Source organism: Danio rerio, chromosome 2, assembly GCF_052040795.2.
Source record: "Danio rerio strain M-AB ecotype USA chromosome 2, GRCz13ab, whole genome shotgun sequence".
NCBI classification, from domain to species: Eukaryota; Metazoa; Chordata; class Actinopteri; order Cypriniformes; family Danionidae; genus Danio; species Danio rerio.
This window is the reverse complement of record NC_141022.1, coordinates 45,137,299-45,142,699: the sequence shown is the minus strand read 5'-3', so window position 1 is coordinate 45,142,699 and position 5,401 is coordinate 45,137,299. Positions and strand designations below refer to the sequence as shown.

Sequence of the window (5,401 nt, the reverse complement as noted above, 5' to 3'; positions counted from 1 at the left end):
ATGAAGCAGCTGTTCAAGTCAGCGTCTCACCCTCCCGCCGCAGGAATAAGAAATTAGTACATTTGAAATTAGATAACCAAGATTTAAACTTACGGAGTGTAAATAAACATATATATTTTTAATGTGAAACATAGAGAATAGTATTAATAGCAATACGAGTAATAATAACAATAATATTAATAGGATATTTTATTTATGCAAAACGTTATTTATTTATGCTTCACAAACTCTCAATATCCCAAACGCATAATATTGATCATTGTTAAACTCTTTGACTCATATTAATAAGCTAGCATGAATACTAAAATCATTTTAAAGCACCATAGTTTCTGTAATGCCTTGGCAGTCAAAAAACCCAAGTGTTTATTATTATTCTATGGACAAAGCTGTTAGGTCATTGATGATGCAGTGACCACTGCTGAAAGTCTCCGCTGAAATGACCATGTACACGCCACCTCTTATGCCAATCATTTCTCATCAATTATTCAGATGGGAATGACTTCCGCTTGCAAGATTACAGTTCTTTTGCCTCTGGGATTTGCAGTGAGTACCAACCACAAGTTATGCATATTTCAGTTAAGATGATGATGACACAGTTTTATGCATATTAGTGTATCTATGCAGTTAGGACTTGGCGGTGAGATCTGCAAGGCACTGTTGCACGCTGATACAGTACTGTAGAGTTTGGCATGAATGAATAGTGAATGTAAATGGTGTATGACAAAGATGTACATTAATGTAGGAATAACTTGATGCAGTCTGTATTGACATGAAAATTAATGCTAAAAACTGAGGGAATTTGTTTGACATTATATATACAGCAGTGATACGGGTCACAGTGAAACGAATACTAAATAAATGAGGAGTCCTGCTTAATTCTCTCTCGCTCTCACTCCCTGCCACTGTCTCTGCATGAGAACAGCTGCAGATGCCCACTCTGCGTAAGTGGATAAAAACTATAATGCAATCCCTAGAGACACAAGGACATTGGTCAATTGGAGTTAGTTTAGATAAAGATTTAACCTGGATAATCACTGCTGCTGTTCCTGTTGATGTCTTCTCCACTGCTTTCTCTCTCTGCTGTTTACAAGTGACCAGTTTAGTTAGCTGTGCTGTTAGCGTGCTTTATTTAAGTGTGAATGATGTTATCTGAATATTGGTGCATACCAAACTAGTGGGCCAAACTAGACTAGTCAAAAGAAGACCCAAAGATGACCAAAAAAACATGTAAAAAAAAGCTAATTGATTTTATGCCAATTGACTACCCTGATTACATCAAATTCACATCTAGCATTAGCATCAAAATACATTTTTGACGTGCTTTTTGACACCAATGTTAGATGTCAGTTTGATGTCGTTTTGACACAAAGGTCGTTTACATACATTGTAGGGATACAAAATCCAGTGCAAATTTGTAATCAAAGATTGAAAATATTTATATATTTCATATTATATCAGACTATAAAGTTCTTCTTATATTAAAATACTTTTTCTGTCATTATTTCGGTAATCTACGGTTTTAGCATCAATTGGTGGATGTGAAATGAGGGTCAAGGTTTTAACACCAAATAAATTAGCATTTTTCATAAGTTTATTGGGGCAGCACGGTGGCTCAGTGGTTAGCACTGAGTTTGAGTTCCGGCTTGGCCAGTTGGCATTTCTTTGTGGAGTCTGCATTTTCTCCATGTGTTTGTGTGGTCTTCCTCCAGGTGCTCCGGTTTCCACCTATACTACAAAGACATACAGTATAGGTGAATTGGATCAACTAAATTGGCCATATGAGTGTATATGTGAATGCGAGAGTGTTTCCTACAGGGTTGCAGCTGGAAGGGCATTCGCTGTGTAAAACATATGCCTTGATAGTGAGCGGTTCATTCCACTGTGGTGACCCCTGATAGATAAGGGATTAAGCCGAAGGAAAATGAATGAATGATATGTTTATTGTCATGATTGATGCCAATTTAATGCCAAGGTGCCCCTGGAAAGTCTCTATCCATTTACAAACAACCTTAGTTGTGGTTTGACTACAATATGAATGCAACACATGGACCAAAGACACATAACTCACATAACATTTTTTGTTTAAAAGAAGACTAATAGATATCTAAACATCAATATCTTGGCTAAAAGGCTAAATTTGGGCTGTCAGTGAAAATCTATTAATGTTCAAGAATATCCTAAAACTAGAGTATGATGATTAACGTTTAGATGCTATTACAGGTCTATTAAACAGAAAACTTCTTGGTCGGTGGGTATTGTCATAATGTGCAACCATATACAGTACACGGGATTTCTGATCTTAGTTGCTTTGTTGCCTGTTAAAGTTCAAACAGGTGTCGAAACGTGTCAATAGCTGTTTCCATCCACCTATCATTATATAGCTAGGAACACTTTCCAAAATGCATTATAAATTGAATGGCATCTGCACTTTTTTTTTGTTCCCATAGGTTTTCATAATCCTGGACCAGGCCGTATCCTGAGCAGCTGCTGTAGGGGTCATGGAGGATTTAAGAGCATGATACTGATTCCTGCAAGGCCCCAATGACAGATGAGTCTTCGCACTGATCCTAAAGAGCCAGCCTGTACACCAGCCAGTAACCTCTTCTCCTGCAGCTTCTCCACAATGGACGTTCAGCTTTGTAATTATAAAAATGTGTGTGACTGGTCAAACCAGCAGGCTGAGCACACTATAAAACATCCGAAATGTTGTTTTGGTTGTTCTAAAATGCTGTAACTATTCCAGCATTAGTGTTATTATATTATCAATTACCTCCAGAATTGTGTCAAACTTCAAACGCCACCACTTGTTCATTGCATGTCAGCATTGTCTTGTGAGGCGCAAGTCATTTATTAAATGAAGTAAAGATTCATGCAGCTTAATCATACTGCAGCAAATTCAGTTTTTACTTTTCATATTTGGTGCCATTAATCAGGAAGTGACAATTTTGTTCTCTTTGGGTGCTTTCACACCTGCCTAATTTAGTTTGGTTGAGTCGCACTAGAGTTAGTTTTCCCTCTTGGTGTGATTTGTTTGAGCAGGTGTGAATGTAGCAATTGTACTCGAGTGCGCACCAAAAACGGACGAAAAAAGCGTACCAAGACCTCCTTCAAGAGGTGGTCTCGGTACGCTTTCAAACGAACCCTGGAGCAGTTCATTTGTGGTGAGAATATGATCCGAATTAAAATAGACCAAACTGCAAAAAGTACTGTGCCTTTTGGACTAATCCAGCTGCCGTAGGCCAATGCGCTCTGCATTATGAAATGTGACAGTGCTTTGCCAACAATTTTAAACAGAGAGAGAGGGGGAAACTTGATGAATTCTTGGTAATATTTCCGGAAGATGACCATATCACAGTTTAGCTAAATTAATTCACGTCTCCTCCTGAAGTGACGTGCGATCCCCCTTCGCAATTTGCAATGCATTAAAACATTGTTTTCCAGCCGCACTTTATTCTCGAAATGTATAGTTTGCCTAAATTGATGTATACAAACTATATAGTAGATTATGAGCAGGGATACAATCAGTCAGTGCAGTCATCCCTCTATAGTCAAAAGGGACATTTTGTGTCTAACGGTTTGTTTAATTGCAGGAGTTCCATTGGCATTTTCCCGCACGTGAATTCTGAACAATCAAAAAGCAATGTTAGGAAATTTGTTCAACAACATCTGGCCAATGAGTGATGTGGATTTTGTCAGATGACTGCATTTTGGTTTAGATCAAAGCAATCAGTGTGGTGTGAAAACGACCCAGATGGCAGAAAATGCTACAATGTATCATTTATTGCCCTTGATCCGGACCAAATGAAGCAAACTGCAGATGTGAAAGCACCCTTTTTGATTGAAACACTGATTTATTCGCACGTCTTTTATGCGATAATCCAATAATGTGCATAGATGTTATTGCCATTTTTTGATGGAAACATGTATACTGTATAGCAGATATTCATTTACGCATATTTTTGATTTAGTATCTTTAAGTTTGGACTTTATAATGCTAGTGTAAACGCCAAGTGAATCAGGACCAAATGTGTCAATTTTATTGTTGATGCAGACCAGACAGACCAAGTACTGAACACACCCTTAGTTTATTTGATTTCTCTCTTTTGGTTTTGACTAGCTCTGCTTCAAGACTCAAAGCAGTAGGCCACCGCTTGATTATCAACAATACTGATTGAATTTGACATTTGAATCAAAGCACATCAAAATGACCTTGACTAATTTATACCCACCTTGGTCATTTCCCGAATAGATATGCGTGCGTCTAAACACGTCAACACAATGGTAGCCATTAACACTAACATCTCCCTGAGTATGTGCGAGCCTGCTCTGTTAGACAGTGAGGGGTGCGGGGTCCCGCAAGGCCCTAATAGGGATCATATGTGGAGTCAGCATGTAGACAGAATCCAAGACCTCTGGCCGCGCAGAAAAAACCCTGTCAGCAGCGGATCCCGGCCAGCCAAATGGCTAAAAGGCTGAGATTTGATTTGATGACTTTGCACCTCTACCTCCTCTTTGCACTTAATCTTTTTTTTTTCTCCTCTGTTGTCTAACCTGTGGTGCCGAGGTGGTCGAAGATGAGCTGTCTGCTGCAGGGTCCTAATCTAATATAATTATGGCTTCTCACCAAATCATCCCAGTGGAATCATCTGCAGTCTTTGGTTTCTCTGTGTAACAGCAAGTGAGATACAGTAATGTTGAGTTCATGGACGACGAGGCTGCTAAGAAGAGACAGAATTGGTTTTGAATGTCCAAATTATGTGTCCTGGCTACATAGAGACAACACACTCAAGGTGCGACACGAGGTCCGGCTTCAGATATTCTTTTAAAACTATTGTACTAATGTGCTCTTTTTGAAATAGTTTGCAATTGTTTGCTTTTGATTGTCTGCTATATTTAAAGCATCACAACTACAACAACAGTTTGTGTTATGTTAATAGACAAAAAATAAAGACATTGTCTTCAGCAGCATCTTTGTTTTGTTGCGTAATTCAGTGCTCTGCAAAGGCTGTTCTCACAAATAATTCTGTGGGCTTAATTAGATCATGAGACTGCGAAAGATGCACTTAGTATTTTAAACACTTATCACGTGAGATAAATCTATCCTAATTAAAGCCTTTTTACTAAAGAGATCAGTTTAAGTAAGCACATTTTGAAACGTCCAAAATATTTGCCTTTAATGATTACGTTCAATGCCTTTTAGTAAGTAAATCATTCAGCACATTTAAATGAGAAATACCTGTTCAGAAATATTTCCGTTGTCAGCACAGTTACATATATACACTCACCTGCCACTTTATTAGGTACACCTTATTAGTACTGGGCTGGACCCCCTTTTGCCTTCAGAACTGCCTTAATCCATGGTGGCATAGATTCAACAAGGTACTGGAAATATTCCTCAGAG

The 5,401-nt window shown here is 38.3% G+C and overlaps 1 long non-coding RNA gene across 1 annotated transcript; it reads left to right on the top strand.

Annotated features, from left to right (window-relative positions):
• Positions 1–4,968, top strand: LOC141378655 (uncharacterized). Its single transcript, XR_015478832.1, has 2 exons — positions 1–543; positions 2,448–4,968. It is a non-coding gene; the product is annotated as an uncharacterized LOC141378655 (long non-coding RNA).
• Positions 4,969–5,401: the final 433 nt, after the last annotated feature.